Genomic DNA, 23,666 nt, shown 5'->3' with positions numbered 1-23,666 from the left:
GTTCCTCTTAAAGGAACCATGAGAGAGAGACAGAGAGAGACAGAGAGAAAGGAGAAAAAGAAGGGAGGGAGGGAAAGAAAAGGAAATAGCAGCATAGAGTGGGAGTTAAAATGGTTAAAAACCACTTACTAGTTCAACCACCTAGCCTCTGTTTTCTGAAACATTAAATGGGAATAATAATACCCACCTAGGTTACAGGGTTATTCTAAGAATTCATTGACTTAATCTCTGTAAATGACTTAGTGCAGTGTCTGGAACCTGTCAAGTGTGCTCGGTAAAAGCTAACCATTGTTATTGTTATTTTAAAGTAACTGGATAAGAAGAAGGGAAAAGATGTACCCATTGTGAGGTACAGTTCCTTAAACACTCCCATGTTATTAGCTAATCATTTAGAGCCTTGTGAGGAAGGACCTACTCTTCAAGTAGTATATCAGTGGATTCGGGTCCTATAAGAATCTCATCAATTTATTCAACCTTTTGAATTTATAGAATCTATACAACCTGGGACAGACTGGGTCACCATTTGTTCAGTTTGCACCCTGCCCAAGAGGAACAGTTTAGGGGATCTTTCATTTTCCAAGTCTTGCACCCCAGATTTGGATTGCATCATCCCAGAAGAACTGGCATTTTTTTTTTTTTTTTAGTTTTGCATAAACGTTCCATATGACCTAGCAGCAGCCCTGGGGTCCAATCCCAAATCCCACAGCTTCATGACCAGACCTTCCAGTCATACCCTGGCTTCCCTTCTCCACGTGAGACTGCAGAGAAGTTCCTCCCTTGGGATCTGCCATGTAAGGAGGGAGCTGTGCTCCAGAGGCCCAGCCTCTGGGGAAGAGAAATGAATTCAAGCCTCTCCTAGCTGTTGACTCCACCCAGAAACTGCCAGGGGGAGGGAGACTGCCTTTTCTTCCTCCCTAGAGAGCTCATACCTCAATTCTGGCCAAAAGGTATTGCTTGAGTATTGAGGTGTGGGAGCTAGAGGGAGAGATGATGTAAATAAACCACATTTTCTGTTTCCCTTTTCACTCCAGCAGCCTGAATGGATGGTGGAGAACTTCACAGCCGTTGTCATTGAGTCCCTCTGTCTGAACTGCCATCCTCTGACCCACCTACATTAACTGTGCTTGTCCTGTCAGACTTGGCTTTCTGTGATCTACAATCCCACCCCCTCTCTATTTCTTCTTAGCATCTCAAATGTAATAATTTAATTCATCCTCAGACATGTTTAACTCTCATTCTCTACCCTGCTTTCAAATATGTCCTCTCTTTCATTTCTCTTTTCATATGATGGGACAAAATACACCACCACGAGGCAAGCTCAGTAATGTGTGTCTGCAGTGGAGTAAGTTCTCACCCAATGGCTGCACCCGTAATTTCACTTGGCCCTCAGTTTAATTTGCCCTCAGCTTTTGGACATTACAGACAGTTTGCATTCCTCAAGCCCAGGATCATGGCTAGTAGGGTAGTAGGGAGAAAAGTGCTTGTCATTCTCCAAAGATAGGACCTGCCAACAAAATGTGGATAAGCCCAAGAAACCATTTCCAAACATGGAAACATGACTGGATCAGTTTGGGGCAGATGGAAATTTCTGCCAGTTCTTAATTTTGCCAATCTCCCTAGCTGATTTCTCAACCACTCAACACAGGATGAAAGGGAAAAAAATGACTTCTATTTCCAACACTTAGGCTCTATTAGAAATGATAAAAGTTTTTCCATAATAAGTAAAATAGATAATAGAAAAATTAGGGTCCTGAGGATTATCCTGAAACCCTTCACAATTATGGAAAATTCATAGCAGGGTTAAGTTTTTTTTTTTTTAAGTAAGAACTGAATATTTTCATTACCTTCTCTGTTTGTAGGTACTTTATAGCTAAGTTTATTTTTGCATTGCCAGAAAATTTTTAGCTGTTCACTGATTAATGGAAGGAACATGTACCCCCAACCCAAAGGCATAAAAGTTCCAAAAATGCATTATCAATGCTTCCTTTATAAATTGACTGTCTTCTATCACTCTGTGATTGGGGCTTCAGAAACTTTTTCTTTTGTTTTCCTATTACTCTTCTAATCAGGTTTTCTCCATTTCCTTTGCTGACTCTTCTTTCTCCTCTATTCCTAACAGTAGGTTCTCTCAGGGCAAATTTTTGGCTTTTCTCTCTGAAAACAATCCCTCAGTGGGCTCCTCTGCTCTCAGGGATTCAGCCATTGCTTCTACGTGGATTCTTCAAATCTACAACCACATTAACAACTGGTTGCCAGTCATCCACTCCATGAAAGCCTGCTCTGTCTTCAAAACAATAGATTCAAAAGTAAAATTACATCTTTTCTATAAACAAGGCCCTAGCTTCTCATTCTGTCAGTGGAGTTAAGACTTAAATGAAGGTAACATCCAAATAGCCATATACTACAAATTGACAAGGGATTAGAAATAAGCCTGCCTTCCTGGTGATTCACTGCATCACTTTTGGGACCAAACATTTTATGGGTTACTTAATTATCCTCTATTGCTTTACATTTGTATGTCAGTGATTTGATGAATATTTATTAAGCACTTACTCTGTGCCAGGTGCTGCTCTAGATGCAGGCAAACAGCAGTGAACATGAAAGACCCTAGAGAACTTTGCAATTTTAGAGGGAAGAAGCCAATGATAAATTCATAAAAATATAAAATAAAGTACCAATAAAAGCAATATAGAGGGTAAAAACAGGCTAATGCGACAGAGCAGGGGTAGGATGGGGTGGAGGCTGCTTTAGATGGGTGGTGCCTCTCTGAGGAGGTAGTATTAGAATTTACACCTGGATAACGAAGATACAGAAATGCAAAGATGGGATGCAACATACTAGGAAGAGTATGTTGCAATCCAAAGGGAGAGTATATTCAAAGGCTCTGAGATGTGGACAAGCTTAGCATATTTGAGGAAAAGTAGAAGGAAATGAGGCAATAAAAGGCAGGTATCAACTCATGTGGACTCTGTAGGGCATGGTTTTTCAACCTTGGCACTATTGACATTTGAGACCAGATAATTCTTTCTTGTTGGGCCCTGTTTTGTGTAGTGCAAAGCGCTTAGCAGCATTCCTGGGCTGTACCCACTAGACTCCAGTAGGCTCTCCCTAGTAGTAGCAACCAAAACATGTCTCCAGAAATTGCCAAATGTCTTTTTGGCATTGTGAGGGTGAAATAGTCTCCAGTTGAGAACCACTGCTGTAGGCCAAGATAAGAAATTTGGATATTATCCTAAGTGCAGTGGGAAGCTATTAGAACATCTTAGGCAGAGAGTGATAAGAAATGAGTTGCACTGTAGGAAGTTTACGCTGGCTTTTGTGGAAAGAGACAAGAGTAGAGGCAGGGAAGAAATCAGAAAGCTACAACATAAGCTTAGGTCAGAATGGTAGCCAAGAGGATTCATCTAGGAATTAGGTAGAGGGGGTTGAAAGGAAGAAAAGAATCAAGCATGATGCTTAGGTTCTTTGCTGGAGCCATGAAGTAGTTGGACCTAAGCCCTAAGCCTGAGATGGTAGTGCCATTTATTGATAGGGAAGACTAGGAAACAGAGTAGTGGGTGCAGGAGACAGAAATCAAGAATTCTGTTGGCCATAGTAAGTTTGAGATGTCTGTTAGGTATCCAAGTGCAGATGTGAAGCAGGCAGTTAGATACATGAGTGTGGCACCTAGAGGACAGTCAGGATTGGAGATTTAAATTTAGAGATGGAATTTGAAGATGAGAACTAGATGGGATTCCCTAGTGTATTAACTTCCTGTGGATGCTATAACAAACTGAGTACACACTGGTGGCTTAATATAACAAAAATGTATTCTTTCACAGTCTGGAGGCCAGAAGTCCAAAATCAAGGTGTCTGTAGGGGCTGTACTCCCTCTGGAGACTCTAGGGGAGAATCCATTCCTCACTTTTTCTAGCTGCCGTTGGCGGTCAGCAATCCTTGACTGCGGCCTTGTGGCCACACCTCTCCAAGCTCTACCTCTTTGGTCACAATGCCTCCTCTTCTGTCTGCCAAATCTCCCCTGTGTTTCTCTTATGAGGACATTTGTCATTGGATTTAGGGCCCACCTGAATAATCCAGGATGATCTCTTCATCTCAAATTCCTTAATTTAATTACATCTGCAAAGATCCCTTTTCCAAAATCAGGTAACACTCACAAGTTCTGGGAATTAGGATGGTGACATATCTCTTTGGGGCCACCACTCAACCCACTACACCTAGGGAGAGAGTACAGATAGAGAAGACAAAAGGCTTGCTCCAAGGCTGGCACTCCAATGACAGCGCCTTGGAGACTCCAACACATAGAAGTTAGTAGAGGATGAAGAGCTAGGAAAGAACAGCCAGAGAGTGCAGGGGCCACAGACGACTAGAGCGAGAGCCTGGGGTTCCTGTTTCCTTTCTGTCTCTCATGTTTCTTTGCACCATATTTGTCCCAGAATAACTTTGAAAGATACTCCTTGAATTGAAATGAATGTTTACAGTGATCTTCTTAAAAAGCACATTGTTTGGGCCATTAAACTTCCTTGAGCTTGTTGGAAAAACTCAGGGGTAATCATCCACACGTTTATTGCCTTAGGTGAGCACATGGAAAAAAGAGAAAGAGAGAAAAAAAACTTTTATTTTGTGCCAACTTTTTACCATAAAAGTAACCATCACTCTTCTTTTAATTCTTTATTCCCAAGGCACAAAGGACTAACATTTGAAACCTATTTAGCAAATTATTTGAAACTTGTAACAAACTTCCAAAGTTAATTTAGGATTCAAACCTCTGTCATTGGTCAGTGAAGTGAAAGGGACGGAGAGTAATGATTCAAGGAAACTGCTTTCCTCTGATGCCCTGATATGGTAACAGAAAATATATCTTCACTCCGGGGGGAAAATATATTCATTGTCTTTTCATAAAAATAATAGATTCAGTGTTACCAGTAACTTTACAGTCAATACTTCTCAGCTTTACATACTAATGAACAAATATATCCTAAAACTCTTTGAATAGAAATATATCATGTAGGATCAAAATGTCATCTGTCTTACAATGTAAAAATTGGTAACCTGGAGAAATACATTTTAAAGCAGAGTAAAATGCATGTATGGCATCAGAATGCAGGAACACTAGTCCTTCCCCCGCACCCCCAGGTGTGGCTCTCTTACTGGCTGGCAGGGTACTCTAGGTCTTACCTCTCAAAAACTCTAGGGGGAGCAATTTGAGGGAAAGTTTCAACTTTTCTTCTAGTCATCTTCCTTCTAGAAGGAAAACGATGACTGAAGCAGTCTGCTTCCTGAGATGGTTGAAGACTGCAAGAGGAGGCTTGAAGAATTCTCTATAGTTTCCCTGGGCTCACACAACTGTGGACAAGTTGTAGGGCAGAGCTATTCAGGATCCTCATCCCCTCCACTGGAGATGGATTCAGTACTTGCAGTCTTGTACTTTTGACCCTCTCCTCCATCTCCCACCCTCACTCCTACCTGCCACAGGGTCCTAAGGGGTAAACAAAGCTATATAAGGCTGAGTTCTGCTTGTCTAGGGCCTTACACCTCCCAATCAAGTACAAAATCTACTAAGTAATGGACCAATTAACTTGGTGTACGAAGTTGAAGACAAGTGCACTTTATCCTTAAAATTGGAGGATTTAAAGTAATATGACATGTCTGAACATCTTTGAGATCACCTCCCACCACCCCCACTACCATACACGCACCACATATATCCAAACCAATATTCTGATCTGAATAAGCATTTGGATGGTAATGTCAACTAATGGAAACATAAACAAACCACATTTTTTTTTGAGATGCAAAAAGGATGAAAACAATGCCTACTATTCGAGAACACTAAGAGTAAATTGAAAAGTGCCTTGAAAAATAAAAGTTAAAGCAGGAAAAGTGTCAAGAAATTGCTGAAGCTAAGAAATGATGCACGACTTGCCAAAAGTCGAAAGTTCAACAAGCAGCTCTTTGATGTGACTAGAGAATTAACTCATCTCTGCATTGTGTTCACTACATAAGTGGAGGGGTATTTTGGCAAGAAAAGTGGCAGCAGATTCTTGGCTTTTCCCATCAGGCTCTGACAGGAGTGAGCAGCCCTGGGTTCCAGTGCAGACTCTGTGACCTTCCCCTTTTGTGACTGAAATAAGTCCTTGTCCCCTTCTGAGGCCCTCTTTCTCCATCTGCAAAATAGGAGCAATAACGAACACACAACAACATTCGCAGGTTTGTTGTAAGGATAACATGTATTAGCAGATACGAAAGTGCTTTGAAAAAGTTTAAAGTTGCAAGTCATTTTATTATGTAGTAAAAGGAATCAGGATTGAGATTTTTCTGACACTACTCAGTCCTCGTCATCAACTAGGATAATCACCATTCTTTCCATCAGACGTCCTCAGATAGTAATTAGAGTAGCTACCATGTATTTAGTGTCACATGAACAGAGCACTTAACAATAATCTTTGATATAGGGTTATTACTTCCATCTTCACAGATGACAAAAATAAAGTCCAGAGGGATTAAATGGCTTTCCAAACTACAATTCTGATAAACGGAGGAGCTGGGGTTTGAATCCAGATCCGATTCGCAGGCACATTCTCTTACATACTAGGTCACACAGAATGAAGACCAGAGAGATGTGAAACATGGCCCCCAACTGCATGGGTGGGTGTATTGATGGACCCCAGCCTACTTATTCTCTTCACTAATTCTCAAGAGCCTTTCAAATCAGCAGCATCCACTAGGTCCCTGACATGGAAGATCACAGGGAACTTCCCTTGGGAGGAGCTTCCTGTGTTTGTGGGGAATGGTTTTTCCAAATAAAGATCCCAGTTTCAAAGACCTTTGCCAGGACGCTCTTTGGACCTATTGTGAGTGAGTTCATAAGCTTTTTATCACCATGTTATCTTCCTGCATCTATTCTCCATGTACCTAAAGAAAAGGAGTAAGATCACCCAAGCTCTGTGGTTCAGAAACCATTTTATTTTACTGTGAGTTACACTTGCTTCCACCTCTCCCACCAAGCTTCCTCCCTGTTGTTTTATTACGAGTGCTCACTAAGCATTACTATTACTGATTGACTGGGTGTCTAAGTAAGGACTGATTTACCCAATAAGGAATAATTTTTTTTTCCCAAGTTCAACAAATGTGTTATTTGCTATTTTGATGACTACAGATAAGTGTTTCCACTGTGGAAAAGAAAGTTAGCACAGTACATTCTCACGACTGGGTGACGGATTTTCTGAAGTCGTTTTCATTCGGGCAAAAACTTAGAAAAAAACGACCTGAATATTGGAAGCCAGTACTTTATATAAAGTCCCTTGTAGAAACAAAACAGAATAAAAACAAACCAAAAAGAAGAGGGCAGGGCAAAATTTAAAAAAAGAAAAAGGGAAAAGACAGGGAGAAAGGACACAACGGGAGCCGACTCATTGCTCCTCCGCAGCCGTCTCTTTGGTCTCGTCCTCGGGCTCCTTGCCCTCCTCCACCCAAAGAGCTTCTAGCTTCTCAGCTACTTTCTCGGCACTATCATTTTTGCCAGATCCTGTCTTTTCTCTCTCTTCAATCTCTTTCCCGCATTCTTCAAACTTCGAATTTCTGTGCGTTCTCGGCGTTAAGGAAGCGGATGGCCGGCAGCTCCTGCTTGGGGCGCTGGCGGGCGAAGTCGGCGTGGGTAGTCCAGACCCAGGCGCGGTCACTGCCCGCGTTCGGCTTCAGCTCCATCACCGGCGTGATGCAGTGGTCGGCGCAGGTCTGGAGGGTCTCGTCCCTGCGCATGAGGAGGCGGATGGTCCCCTTCTCCTCGTGCTTCAGCAGCTTGACGTCCCCGGTGCCCAGCTCCTTCCACTCCGGGAGGTCGTTCTCCGAAGCGAACCGGAACAGCTTGGTCCGCATTTGAAAAAGCTCCTCTTCATCTTCTTCCAGCGTTTTAATTTCTTGCTCAGGAAGAGAAACTATGGGCTCAAACTGGGGGTCATGGTTGGACTCGTCGGCATTCTCGGTGTAGGTGTCGTGCTCCTCGTGGGTGTCCTCGGCGGCCGCCATGGGCGCGGCGGCGGCGGCGGCTCGGCTGGCTCGGTGGTCGCGGGCTCCGCGGCCTCTTGGCGGCCGGTCGCAGCTCCTGCCTCCGCGTCTGGCGCCGGCGCCTCCCGCCCTCCCGCTCTTCCCTCCGCCCCGCGACCCGAACCCCGACCCCTGACCCCGGCGGCGGGAAACGCGCCGCCAGGACTAACGTTGATGTTGACAAAATTACAGTAATTACAAGTTAAAAGAATGAAGTTGTGACTACTTATATCTACATTGTGTAATGTGAGTGTGCTGGTTCAGTAACTTTTTCTGTGTTCTCGTGTCTCCTTCTCTCTGCAGCTCTTAGAACTGTTGACCACAATTTCCTTCTTGAAACCACTTCCTTCCTCGGCTTCCATAAAGCTTATACCATCCTGATTCAACACAGCCTCTACTTTAATAACTGCATCTTCTCAGTTTCCTTCAAGAACTTTTCTTCCACTTCCTATTCCTCATACATGGACATTACCTCCGGTCTTATCAGTCCCCTAGTCTTTCTTCAAAATCAGTCCCCCTTTATGGAGATGGCTTCTGAATCTGTCTTCAAACCCCTAATCTCCCTCCTCGTTTCCAGTTTGTATCTACTTTTCATTTGGATTCCGTCTTACTCTGTGTTTCCCAGGTTAAAAACCTTTGAAATAATCTGTGATGATATCCCTTAGGTTTCCAGAACAGTTCATACAATTCCTCCTATTTCCTTAGTAAGAGTTCTAGAATGTATGCCTTCTTTTTTATTTATTTAAAATATATCTATTGAATTCCAGGCCCTCATCTTGAAAAATGCACAAACTTCTGAGTAAGGCCCTGTTTCCTTTTGCTTATCCCTTCTATTCTTGCACATGGTTGCCAAATTAGTATTCCCCAAATACTTTTTTTACTTTCCCACTCTTGCTCTTGACCTCTTAAGACAGCTCTGCTTTATCTATGAAATGAAGTCCAAATTCTTTGCCTGAGAGTCACATCCTTGTAACATCTGGATTTAAGCAACCTTTGGAAACACATCTATTTTTCTCTACTTGAACCTGTTGCTTTGGGTAGACTGGTCTTCCTACTCCTCCCCTATAATAATGCTTTGTTCATTTTGATCTCTGAATATTGGCTCTTCAGAGAGCACTTCCTCTCACCCAGAATGCCTTCTGTTCTCTCCTTCTCTCATCCAATTCTTCCAGTTAAAAAGGCCCAATTCTTCAATTCTTCTCTTCCTAAAAAGCTTCTCCTGGTTACTTCAGTCCAGAGTAAAATAGCCAGGGGAAACATATTCTCTAAATCTGCAGCTCTCATGGCCTCAGAGCCCATGTGCCACCTAAGATACACTATTGTGGGACATTTCATATCGTGGAACTGAGTTATCATTTAGCTTCTCACATGTGAACATTTAAATTTCCCATTATGTTGTACCTTCTCTGAGAACAGAAGCAGTTTGGCATGGTGGGAAAGAGTATGAAGTCTAGAGCAAGACTGTCTGGGTTCAAGTCATCACTTACTATCTATGTAATCTTGGGCAATGTATTTTATTACACCTCAGTTTTCTCATCTGTAAAACTGTGGATAATATTATACTTCCCTCATAGACTTATTATGGGGATTCAATGAGTTAATATGTGTAAGATGCTTAGACAGTGCCTGGCACATAATAAGTACTTTGTAAGTGTTAGCTATTATTCTTCCTTATATATTTCCCCACGTATAGCTAGCTAGCTAGCTAGCTAGCTAGCTAGATAGATATGTGTATCTATCTATCTATATATCTACATACACACATTATATCTATATCAATATCTATATCTATATATCTGAAAAGATAATCAACTAACCAGTTAATTTGGGGAGTGTGGAAATACCATCTATTTCAAGAAGATATATATGTTTCTCTCTAGCTCAGTTTTGTGCCTGAATTATGCCTAGAGTTCCTTCAGCTTCTCATTCTTTTCCTGACTTAACATGAGTGTTCTTCTAAGACAGAGAGATGGGCAGCAGACTTAATTTCAGTTAAGCCTTTGACCAAAATAGAAATGCCCATTTTTAGTTGAACATCCTTTCACATTTGAGACATAAATATTCCCTAGATGGCAATGATGAGTCTATATAAAAGGATGCTTTGTACTACAATTTGTGTTCGGTTTGGAAATAGGATCTAGGACTTTCCCCATGAATAATCTTCCTGAAGTTAAAAAAAAGAGAGAGAGAGAGAGAGAGAAATGGGAAAAAAAAAAAAGCACTGGTAAATGATGAAGACATTTAAGGCACATCTGTAGGCAAATTGCCTTTTTTTAAAACACCTTCTTTTGTTTTAAAGATGTGTACAGATGGTAAAATATCATTACATGAAAATGTATGTACTTAAATCTTTTGAAAAACTGAAATAAAAATGTGATTTTATAACATAACACATAAAACCTATATGAGAAGAAGAGCATACGTAATTGGCGATGCTGAGGAGAAGTTACGGGCGGAATCTGAGGAGAGAGCTATAGACACCATGTAGACAGATGTGGGCCATGTGTCAGGAGGGCGGAGATGGACAAGGACCTGAGCAGGAATCCTGGCCTTCTGGGAGGGGTGAAGGGGACACAGGATCTGCTCCACCTTTTTACATTCTAATGCATTCCTCACCAAGCCCAGAGGAGTCCAGTTTTGTTGGAGAAAAATTCACTGGAGAGGACCAAGAGAGATCAGTACCTCTGATTCTCCATGGAGCTCATCAGTACTCAATTTCATGCTGGCTTATGGTCTTCACTTTGGTGATCTTTGGCAGTCTATATTAATTCCTAGGAATCTATAATAAGCAGGGTGGTTTTGCAGTTACACACGAAAATTATGAAAATACAACAATAGATATTGCACGTGGCACGAAGTGTTCAAAGCTTCATGGTGTGCACAATTATGAGCAATTTTTGATTTTCAAAAGGAATGGCTGTAGTTGGGGAAAGGTTGGGTGCTGCAGAATCTCTCCTGTTCTTGCCTGAAGTTAATACCCTCTAACACCATTTCTGAGACCCCTATGCCTTTAGTCATTAATTAGTGCATTCAAATAATCAATGAATAATGAGCACCTATCCTGTCCCAATGTGATGAATCCTATGAAAGGAGAAGTACAGGGTATTGCTGAACTTTAGAAACAATGGTGTGCCCATTAAAAGCTTCAAATTATAATCAATGCAGGAGAACTTTTTTCATTTTCTCTGAACTCTCAACATAGTTTGGATGAATCAGCTAAACATTTTAGCTCAAAATGAATCATGTGTTTAAACTCGTATGTGAGGGTTAAAAAAGGGTTGTCTTCCTACCCTTATTACAAAACTTCCATTAAATGAAGTGCCAAGGTCACTTATTAGTTATGCTAATGGAACTACAATCTTGTTTTCTTTCTTTTCACATTAGGTTCTTCCCGGGGGGGAGGCAGAAGGACTTATATAAAGGAAAAAATGTAGGCTTTGCAGGGTTCTGCATTAGAATCCTGACTTTACTAGTTTCAATCTGTATCTACAACTTTGAAAATTACTCAACCTCTCTGAACTTCAGTTTTCTCTTCTATAAAATTGGCATAATAATAATTCCTTCCGGGGTTGTTGTAGGACTAGAAATAAAGCTTTATAAAGCACCTGGCACAGTGCCTGAAGCTTTATAAAACACTTCATAAATAGTATATGTTAGTATCATTGTTGAAAGCTACCAAATTCTCCTTTGTTGACTTGTATGTGTAATAATGAGAAGGTGCCTAATTGTTCTATCTGGAAAGATGAATTAAATACCTACCATTCAGTGTGATCAACTAAAATACCAACAAAAACAATTGAATAGTAAGATTTAATACTTGTGTTTACAGATTGCTATTACATTATTTCTGGCTTTTTTTTTTTTACCAATCTACACTCTTACTGGAATGGAATTTGAGAATTATATATAAAATCAATGAGTTAATTCAGAATACTTAATTACAAGTAACTCGGATTCAGACAGAATATCCCCTTTTCTCATAAATAAAAAGTTTAGTGTTGAATATTACATAAGAGAAAAAAAGAGAGCTATTTCACTAAATTCAATACCAGAAGAAGGAATAATCTATATGTGATAAATGAAGTCTTGGTGAATTTATCTCTTTCTATTGAAAATGCCTATTGCTCTGGTTAGGCATCTTGCATATCTTATCTGTAGTCTATCTTCATAATCATCTTCAAAGTGGTAAAGGGAGATTTCCGCCCCCACTTCTAATTTTTCCAGGGTGGGGAGGTGGGGACCTATTGTCTCGTCTTTACCACTCCTCACTCACTCTTGGAGGAGGAGGAAGAGGGCCTTGCCTGGTGGTTGAGACTGGGAGCAGGGACTGAGCAAGCCTAGCTCAAGTCAGACCTCCTCTTGCTCTTCCCAGCTTAGGAGACACCTTACCCAGGATCTGTTCTCAGCTAGATCATGTGATAAGTTTAGAAGAGTGGCTGGGAATTCCCTGGCAGTCCAGTGGTTAGGACTACTCTGCACTTTCACTGCCAGGGCCCGGGTTCAATCCCTGGTCAGGCAACTAAGATCCCAGAAGCCGCAAGGCACAGCCAAAAAAAAAAATGAGCGGGCTCTTTGCCTGAGCCTGGGTGGGGAAATTTAATGGGGGGATGAAATAGTAAGAAGCTCATTATGTCTGTCCACCTTGGCCACATCCTCAAATTCAGCTTAATTTAGTTTTTAAAAGTTTTTATATTTAAATCTTCATCTGTTTCCTATGTTTTGCTTCTTAATTGTTTCCAATCTCAAGACTAGATATAATTTGCATTTTATAATGAAAAAACTTATGTTTGGAGAAGTAACATATATAGCCCAAGATTACACAGTAAACAGCTGAGTTAGAATTCCAGCCCTGGCCTACTTTACTGTACACTTTAGTTTCTTTTCAGGATACAATGTTGCCTCCTTTTTGTTGAACAGTAAAAATAACATAACAGCAGTAATAAAACTCCTGGTCCTATTTGGAAGCTATATATTTTCACACTTGCGTCCCAACAAACTTGCTATCTCTTTATGTACTGGTCCTGTCTGGTAACAGAAAGTGTCTGCTCTGAACTTCCGTTGTTACATTCTGTCTCTGCACAAACCAAGTACATAGAGAAAGAAGACAGGGGACAGAATTAATTAGGCCAATAATGTCAGTCAAATCCTCCCTCCCCCAGCTCCCTCCCAACATATCTCACTGTTTAGGACTAGTGATTTTTCTAGATTTATCTATACAATAGCATGAAGCCTTGAATAACTTTATACTTGGGTAAAACTTTCTATGCACTTGTGTAGAAATGGACCTTCAGAGTGCCTGGTTACATTATTTGCAATTTGAATATCTTTCTCCTTTTCCACAGCTGATTTAGTTTATGGTTCTGACTTTCTGGGACACAACCCTGTATTAACTATATTTAACTACATTAACTATATCTTCTTATCTTCTATATTCTTGATGCTCTGACATCGGGGACCTCACTGACTAGAGAGGGACTGCCTCTCCCAGGTTAGCTAATTCCTAGAGATAGTGAACAATGTGCTTTGCCTTTGAGCACAACGTTGATGCAGAGCGACCAATTCTGAGCGCACACCCGCACCTGCCTCCTCTGTTCAGTGCTCCAGGAGGCAGCACTCCTCTGCCCTAATCAGCTCAGGACCAGGTACCAGACAGCGAGGGGCCACCTTGATAATCCAGAGCCCTCCAAGATCATCTAGACTAAACCTGCTCACCTCTGCCTTAATCAGCTCAGGGCCAGGTACCAGACAGCGAGGGGCCACCTTGATAATCCAGAGCCCTCCAAAATCATTCAGACTATCCAGTCCTAAACCTGCTCACCTGGCCTTGCCAATTCCCTCCCTGTAAACCACCTTAAAGGCTTTGCCCAAGGTCTCCCTCTCGCCCCGCCTCCTGACCAACCCCGGTTGTTCCCCATGTGGCCCTTCATGGTATGGCATGTCCCCTCCCCTTGGGAACTGTGAGTGACAAACTACAGTTGACCCTTCAACAACACTGTGTGGGTTCACATATATGAGAATGCTTTCCAACAGTAAATACAACAATACTCCAGGATCCATGGTTGGTTGAATCCAAGGATGAGGAACCGTGGATACAGAGGGCTGACTATAAGTTATGCGTGATTTCCAAATGCAAGGAGGGTTGGAGCCCCTAACTCCCATTTTGTTCAAGGGTCAACTATATCTTTTCAATGGCGATTATCTCCCGATCTGTTGGCCTCACCATACCTGAATATAAACAAAATCCTGAGTACATTTAAAACAAATCCGTACCCTTGCAAATAGCAAAAGAATACATGCAACCATATATATTTTTTAATATACTTGCCTTTTTGTAGCAAAGTTATACTACAAATATACTATATATTCAAGTCTTAAGTTATACTGTAAAGCTGTATTACTATAAATTAATGAAATAATGATTTTCTATGATTCTTTAGATAAATAATATACTATTGAGACAAGGATATGGAGGTTGTTTTCTATTGTGATTTCTTTTAATGGAATGTTGTTTTCTGAACTTCATTACATGCATTTGATAGTGGTTGAGAGTGAAAGCAGTTTGAAGCCACCTGGTTGCCTTACAGATTGAAATGGAATTTTTCTGTAAGCTTCATGAAGACAGGAGTTATTTTCAATATAAATATTATGAAGCCAGAATGAAACAAAACTAATTATAATTTTTATGTACATTCTAGAGGAGAAATACAGGATAGCATTACCCGATACTATATGTAAAAGCACCTAGCTAGGTGATCAACATGTAGTAGAATTTTTTTTTTTTTTTTTAAGTATTTGTTTTTTTTTTTAAATTTATTTATGGCTGTGTTGGGTCTTCGTTTCTGTGCGAGGGCTTTCTCTAGTTGTGGCGAGCGGGGACCACTCTTCATCGCAGTGCGCAGGCCTCTCACTATCGCGGCCTCTCCTTGCGGAGCACAGGCTCCAGACGCACAGGCTCAGTAATTGTGGCCCACGGGCCCAGCTGCTCCGCGGCACGTGGGATCCTCCCAGACCAGGGCTCGAACCCGTGTCCCCTGCATTGGCAGGCAGACTCTCAACCACTGCGCCACCAGGGAAGCCCCTGTAGTAGAATTTTTAAATGCTATTTTTCCCTACCAATATCTGTAAGAGCACCCAAAAAGATTTGTGTTCCATTTTAGAGGGAAGTTTAAGTATTGAAAACTAACAGCAGTCTACCAGGGTTAGGGTAGTATTTCTCAACCTTTTTTCATGATCATTTTCTAAGGGAGTCTTTTTTCCTAATTGTCCCCAACCCATGAAATGCTAACACTACAGATATACTACACGCATGTGTATGTGCTGTGGCCCTCTGGAGGCCCACAAACCAGTATAACATCTAAGGTATTTTTTTTGCCCCTAGATAACTAATTTTTACCCCCATGGGGGTGATCTCACTTCACTGGTAACCAGTGAGAATACACAGTTAGAGTTACCAATGGTTCTTAACCCTGGCTACTCACTAGAACTACCTGAAAGGGATTTAATTACCAGGTCCCCATTCTGAGATTTTTATGTAATTCATCTGGGATGGGACCCAGGCTTTGTTATTTTAAAACTCTCCAGTGGGTTAGATCTAGAAAGATCCTTTACTGCTAACCAGAGAGGAGCAAGTCTAAGTGCTTATTCAATGCTTTAAGCCTGTGACAAGTTAACCAAGTAACATGACATGGTGTGTTTGTAATTTACCTTCATTGTAAATTGACATATAATACATCAGTTCTTTCACACTGTAATAAAAACTTGTATATTTATATGAATGTCCCATGTACAATTAGGGGACAAATGTGGTGGAGAAAGTGAGCAATGATCATGATTCCAGGAATGTGGTATTTAAAGGAGAAAATCCCCCCTTTTCATTTTCCTGAGCGCCGGAGAGTGCTCAGTTTTCACTGTGACCCCAGGAGGGCCTGTTTTGGTAGAATCGTAGTTCTCAAACTGTGGTTCCTGGACCTTAGAACTTACTAGAAATTCAAATTATTGGACCTTACCCCAGACCTACTGAATCAGAAATGTGTGGGGTGGGAGACAGTGATGTTTGGTTTAACAAGCCCCCAGGTTATTACTGTGATCCACTCTCGAGTTTGAGAACCACTCAGCCATGGTAAAACATGGTTCCCGAGCGTCGTATGTCCCAGCTGCTTCTGTTCTTCCTTAAGAAAATTTACTTTTTATTCCTACTGCTGATTTTTATCCTGTATTTGATTAATTTGTTCTTAATTTTATTCCTATGAATCAAGATCTTAACAATCTGGACCATATTAGTGCCATCAATGAACTTTAAAAATTCCATCTTTCATAAACCACTGTTGGAAATATTAAGTGAAACAGAGCTCTAAACCAAACACTTTGAACCTCTCTTTAAACAATTCTACCGAGGGAAAAGAAGAAGGGTTTTTTTGTTGTTTATTTTTGTTGTTTATTTTTTTTTCTTTCGCTTCCAGAGTTAATTAGCCAAAGAAGTATTCTTTTGGACTATTATAGACATTTAAAATTCTTTATGCTTTGCTGGAAATGCCAAACATAATCAGATCCCCAAAACTAGGGTGACATTAAATAAAAAGCAAGTTCGGTTATGGTGATAATTATATCTAGTCTCTCGTTATTATTTAAATCATGCCAATTCCTAATCTACCCTGTCCTTCTTTAAAATAAAATATGTGCTGTGGAAGCACTTCCTACCAGAACTTAAAACATATTCCACATGCTAGAATTAAACTGTTCCATTCCCTTAAATTGTTTTACTTTTCCACATAGTTCAAAATTGCCTTTTAACAAGGGAATAGATCCAAAAGCAGAAGTGTGATGATTACTTCTTCTGGGCCAGGCCTTTTAATAGAATGCTGATTCCTCCCATACAGAGAGAGGAAGAGAGCTGAAGACACAGAGGATAAGAGCAGAGTTTGAGGCAATAAACTTATTTCGGGTGGCTTTAATCAAACTTAAGAGGACTGGAATGAAGGTCATCCTCCTCCTCTACACTTTAAGAGGAAATGCTGCTTTAAATAAGGCTCAGGTTGTTAACATGAACGTGCTTAGAATATCGTATGGGAATCCAGGCATAAAAACAAAGTGCTGTGTCCCATTTGCTATGTAGCTTAAAGGGGAAGGCTGTAACACGTTACATGTCTCACTGCCCATAAAAGATAATATATCTCTGCTTGTGACCTTATTGTTCAAATATACATTGTGCCTGATGTAAACCACTTTCCCCATCTGGCTGTAAAAGAGATAATACAGAGATGACAGAGAAGTTTATCACCAGAGACTCTGAAGTTCATAGAATTCAGTCAATCTGCCTAAAGATGAATTAAACTGATTTGAAGCCAAGTAAAAATGTGATCTGTTATAAAACCTGAAACACCAGCAAAAAGAAAACTCATCTTGATAGAACAGAGAGATTAAGAAGAGTGTTTGGTTAAAAATTTTAGCTGTAACTTCACAAGAGTAAGACAACTAATCAATTCAGTAAAAAAATTGGTCAACCCTAAGTGCTTGACCCAGAAGTCCTAGCCTAAATGTAGTTCTTTTAACCATACTGATTTTTACAGAAAAATAGAAAACCTTTTATTGATTTCATTCTTAAAATACCCAGGGCACTCTCTCAGCACTTTACATAAGACATTTAGAAAAGAGAACATGCTCAATTATTTTATGATGAATTTGAAATGTTAGAGGAAATTATAAGGAGACTAACATACCTTAGTGTAACCTTTTAGGATTTTACAATCTCCAACAATATTAATGAAGACAGAACATGCACTGTACCAATTCAAATAAAGCTTAAAAAACATAAAAAGAATAACCAGTTACTGCCTTAAATTTATGGTTAGAATGCAACAGAGAGTGAGCAAATGACGTGGAGGCTCACATAGGAAAGCAGAGGCTAACCCGGGGTCTGATTGCCAGAGTATGGAATCCTTTGAGAGCTGTTCTCTTCTTTCTGGGTGGCAGATTTCTAAAACTGGGTCACGGAAAAAATGAGATAGTCAGTGACCTCTCCTAATCATCTGTCAGCTGTATTCCAAATAGCACTGGAGCTCACCAAACAGCACATCTTGAGCCCTCATTTGGCAAGAAAGTGCTGGGTTTGCCTCATGTCTTACCTTTCTTTCTAAACCTTCAAAGTCACATCTTGCTTTTTCCAGGTATTTTCCAGATAATGGTTTTAAACAGTGTTAAACTATTCAGTCAATAACTGCTTTCAGAACAGCCATAAGAGAAACTTTTGAGGGACAAATTGTTGACTATTTCAATTACATATATGTAACACACTAGTTTTGAAGTCATCATGTTATGGAACTTTGGAGATAATTATACAGGACAATTTGGGGCACATTATCTTGCTTTTTAAAACCTGTATAGCAACTATCTTGGGTTGTTATTACTTGGTTTCTAACATCTTTATCTTAATACACACCTTGCTTTCTTGTCCCAAGTAAGATGTTTCAATGGCTCTTGCCTAAGATATACATAAAGTTGCTTGCACGATACACTAGTAGTTCAAATCTGGTTCTAATACTTATTGACTCTGTTTTTTTCTTCTAATTGTTTGGTTTGAGTTTTTAGAATTTCTTTTTTTCTTTCTTTAACTCATCGTGATTTGGGACAGCCAAGGGTTTTGTGTCATGGGTGATTTTTTTCCTATCAATATTCTCTTAGAGTAACACTATATTGATCTTTGGAACCTAGAATGATATATTGCAAAACATCTTTTATCAGAATTCTTTGTGTTCTTTGTATATTTCTTAAACAAGATCCTTCTACAAAGAGTAATGGATAGGAAATAAGAAATTAAAGAAATAACATGACTCTTAAATACAGTCAGAATATACTATTACAGAAACTTTTGGCAGGTGCAAACGATAATGGTTTACATTTATTCCATGCTTACTACATGCTGGGCACAGTATTAAGTATTGTACATTCATTATCATTTAATAAACAGCAGTTCCAGGAGATAAGTACCATAATTGTGCCTGTTTGTTTCATGAAGGAACTGAGGTTTAGAGAGGCCAACAACTAGTTCAAAGTCGTACACCAGTTAAGGCAGGATGCCAACACAGTTCTTCCTGACCCCAGTGCTTCACTGCCATACCATCTGCTTTCCTATCTGCATAACCCTAAGTGCCCCCTCAGTGATGTATATTTTTAATGTTAACTTTCAGCTAAACTCCACCATAATTCATTTTTCAAGCACTGTATATAATTGCTAGATCCACTGTACAAAGCCATTGAAGAACTAAGTAACCTATTATTTCCTTGCCCAAGGACATTAGTTGTCAAAATAGCTCTCCTAAAAACCAAAACAAATATGATAAGCATGATGGTTGAAACATAAAATTTTATTTTATTTTTTGTTATTGCAGTTGTTGTTGTTGTTATTGGTTGGTAAAACATGGCCTGCAGCGTTGCCATGAAATAGAACTTCTGACTTCAGTTTGAATCAGCATAAAAGTTAGCCATTAGCTCAGCCTACTTTCAGCTAACATATGTTGCTGTTTGACTTGAGTTGCTATGCTACTCCCAATAGCGGTATGTCCTTTTCCTTTATTTATTATGGGAAGGCACTGTTTTGTTTTCCCTGTAGATAGTCCAAAAAGAACAGAGGAGTTAGCTAAGCGACTGGGAGTTTGGTAACCATCTCGATTTGCCTAGGACTAAGGGGTTTCCCAGGAAGCAGGACTTTCCATCTTAAAATCAGGTCTCTCCCTGGCAAACTGTGATGCATTGCTACTCTATTAGGAGTAGACTTGTAGTTTTATCAATTCTTCTTCTATAACACTAACCTATCTCAAGTACACTAGACATGAACTTGATTTGATGTTGAAAAGCCATCCTAAATTAGGTCTATGTGGCCAAAGTAAAGTTGACATCTGAGGAAAAAGCTTAAATACCTCCTTGCCTAAAGTAGAAATTCCCAGATTTTGAAGTATGTGTGGTATCACAGCTTAAAAATTAAACTTTAACAGAGAACAGATTGGTGGTTGTTAGAGGTGGGGGGTTGGGTGTGGAAAATGGATGATGTGTACTGAAGTACAAACTTTCAGTTATAAGATTAATAAGTTCTGGGGATGTAATGTACAGTATGGTGACTATAGTTAACAACACCATATTGTATATTTATTTATTTTTTAAAATTATTTATTTATTTATTATTTATTAGTATTTTATTTTATTTTTGGCTGCGTTGGGTCTTCATTGCTGCACGTGGGCTTTCTCTAGTTGCGGCGAGCAGGGGCTACTCTTCGTTGCGGTGCGCGGGCTTCTCATTGCGGTGGCTTCTCTTGTTGCGGAGCATGGGCTCTAGGCACGCAGGCCTCAGTAGTTGTGGCACGCAGGCTCAGTAGCTGTGGCTCACGGGCTTAGTTGCTCCACGGCATGTGGGATCTTCCCGGACCAGGGCTCGAACCCGTGTCCCCTGCATTGGCAGACGGATTCTTAACCACTGTGCCACCAGGGAAGTCCCCATGTTGTATATTTAAAAGTGCTAAAAGAGTAGATCTTAAAAGTTCTCATCACAAGGAAAAAGAATTGTAACTATGTGAGCTGATGGACGTTAACTAAACTTACTGTGGTGATCATTTGCAATATACACATATATCAAATCATTATCTTGTATACCTTAAATGAATACAATTATATATGTCAATTATATCTCAATAAAACTGGGGAAAAGAAAAAAATTAAACTTTTACATATAAAAAGCACTGGTAAGACCTGTCCTAAACATTCTCATGCTGACAGAAATTTGGTTGTGTGCAAACCTGGCATTATTTCCACATATATTTGTGGCACTGAAATCAATATGAATATCAAGTAATGTTTTGCTAACACTCATACCTCAATATGAGCCTTTCTCCTGAAAACGGTCATCTTGAGAGGTTATACTCTAATGACAATGACTTAGCTCAAGACATTTCTAAAACTCCTTTTTAGAATTGCCTTTAAAGTCAGATTCATATAGTTTATAGCCTGTCCTCAACTTTTATGAACATGGTATTAGGAGCAAGGATGATTTTCCTTATTCACCATATATAGGTCCAAATAACTTGATTTTTTTTCCCCCAAAAGCAAATTCCTGCCTCAAAGGGCAACGTTTGCAACTTCTGATGTTATTCAAAAGAGCATGACACAAGCCCTGAAGACCGTTCCGAAAAGGTGTGACAGCATTGCTTTGATCAATGGCAGCATGTTAAGCTTAAGAAGACAACTCCAGTTTTAAAGAGAGCAATTTTGGAATTATAAGCTCTATATGATTGTTCCTTTCCCCCCACATGACTTATGTTAACTTAAAGTCATACCTTTTAACTGTCAGTTAAAAAGCCTATAATTTCAGTGTTCATTTTAAGCCCAGACCTCAGTGTCACCATGCTATGTGTATCAATCCACTTAGACTTCCTTTCATGGTGTCTGCTCAAATACTGAACCCCTCTCTTGCAGCTTGCCATGTGTCCTCCTCTAAAAATTACTTTTCCCCTCAGGCCTGCTGTCTTTACCCCTAAGATATCAGCTACTTAGCTTATATTGCTTCGTGGAGAAGTCGGGGAACATGGTTGGATGTGTGAGGTGTTTTTAGGTAAACCGGTCAAACACATCCCCCTCTAACAGAAGGTTTTTCAATGTCAGCACTATTGACATTTTAGATTGGATAACTGTCTGTTGCAGGGGACTGTTCTGTGTTTTATAGGATATATAGCAACATCCCTGGACTCTATCAGCTAGATGCCAGCTGTGAGAACCAAAAATGTCTCCCGACATTGCTGAGTGTCCCCCCACAGGGCAAAATTGCCCCTGGTAAAGAACCACTGGCTAACGCAAGGAACATAGAGGTGTGTTGGTCTCTTTATAGAGTTGTAAATCATACACATTATGCGGAGCCAAATTAAACTTTACTTAGTTGGAAAGGAAAAAAAAACAAACCTCACATTTATTTATTTATTTTCTGTTTCAGAGCATTTAATGGATTTTCTATGTGAAAACAACAATGTAGGAAGTAAAATACTCACTTTTAATTGCTGAAGCACAATTGAGTGATTTTAATGGAGACACTGCTAAATGCTGGGGTTTCCTACATGTGGGGAACAAGGAACCCAACCTTTTGGAGCTCCAGGAGTATGGACAATGAATGAACAGTGACAAGTGAAATAAGCATTATGACAGAAGTAAAACCCTCACATTTAAACCAAATAAAAATATTTTTTACTTAGTTGATTGGTATAACAAAATCTGTACCTGGAAAAAATTGCTATGCTTTCCAGGTGAAACACTAACCACATATGCCAGATAGAATGGTGTCCATTCATTTTTTTTTTCATTCCACTAACATTTATTGAGCATCTGCCAAGCAAGAGACACTACCCTGGGCAATGGGGCTACAGTAGTGAACAAGACAGACAAGATCTCTGCTCTCAAGAAGCCTACAATTTAGCAAGTTTGGGAGATGTAAGCAACACAGTGAGATATGTACCATACCACAGTAGGTGACAGGATAGTGTATTAATCATGTTTTTTATTGTCTATATTTTATAATTTTTTAAAATTAATTTATTAATTTATTTTTGGCTGTGTTGGGTCTTCATTTCTGTGCGAGAGCTTTCTCTAGTTGTGGCAAGCGGGGGCCACTCTTCATCGCGGTGCACGGGCCTCTCACTATTGCGGCCTCTCTTGCTGCGGAGCACAGGCTCCAGACGCTCAGGCTCAGTAGTTGTGGCTCATGGGCCCAGTTGCTCCGCGGCATGTGGGATCTTCCCAGACCAGGGCTCGAACCCGTGTCCCCTGCATTGGCAGGCAGATTCTCAACCACTGCGCCACCAGGGAAGCCCCTTTATGATATTTTGACATCTTAGTGGAGGGGGGAGGATTTCTGGCTGGAGAGACATTGCCCCTCCCAGAGCTAGTTAATTCCTAAAATGATAAACAACATGCCTGAGGGCACTCCTTTCATATGCAAATAAACCAATCCTGAATCTATACCCCCAACCATCTTTGTTATCTAACTCTCACCCACCCAAGCCAATATTTCCCCTGCCCTAAATCAATGCAGGTCCAGGTGCCAGACAACTAGGACCGCCCTTATGCCCCAAAGCCTGCTGGAATTATTCAAACTAGCCAACCCTAAACTGTTTTCCTGCCCTGCTTTGCCTTCCAATGGAAAACACAATAAAGACTGTGCCCTATGCTTTCCCCTCATTCCTTTCTATATCCCGATTGACACTGGTGCTTCCCCATGTGGCCCTGCATGGCACAATACGTCCCCTCCTCTCTGAAAGTGTAAGTAATAAAGATCTTCCTTCAAAGGCATTAACCTCTCTATGTTGTCACTCAGTCACCTCTAAAGATTTAAATCCCACAGCTATAGTCATTGAGATTGGCACATACAAAGGTTACCTTATTCTAGTCAAGGGGACCAGAAAAGCTTCCCTGAGGAAGGACAGAATTAGTAAGGTGAATACATGGGGAATACATTTCATGCAGGGAGAAAAGAATATATAAATGGCCAGGTGTGACCAAGTTGCAGTAAGAGAGTAGACATGCAGATTCACTCAGGGTGTTCATCTGGAAGGCAACCAGAAACCTTAAGTATTTAAATCAGGTAAGTAACAGGA

At 40.3% G+C, this 23,666-nt stretch overlaps 1 protein-coding gene and 1 pseudogene across 1 annotated transcript in view; both read right to left on the bottom strand.

The window, feature by feature from the left end:
* The window catches only part of SYNPO2 (synaptopodin 2), a 167,532-nt gene that overhangs the window by 95,017 nt on the left and 48,849 nt on the right, over nt 1-23,666 (bottom strand). The gene's annotated exons all lie outside the window — the stretch shown is intronic.
* Nucleotides 7,287-8,118, bottom strand: LOC137763869 (ran-specific GTPase-activating protein pseudogene; annotated as a pseudogene).

The sequence above is a fragment of the Eschrichtius robustus genome, chromosome 4 (assembly GCF_028021215.1).
Source record: "Eschrichtius robustus isolate mEscRob2 chromosome 4, mEscRob2.pri, whole genome shotgun sequence".
Lineage (NCBI taxonomy): Eukaryota > Metazoa > Chordata > Mammalia > Artiodactyla > Eschrichtiidae > Eschrichtius > Eschrichtius robustus.
Note: the sequence above shows the minus strand (reverse complement) of the source record. Positions and strands in the feature narration are given on the sequence as shown.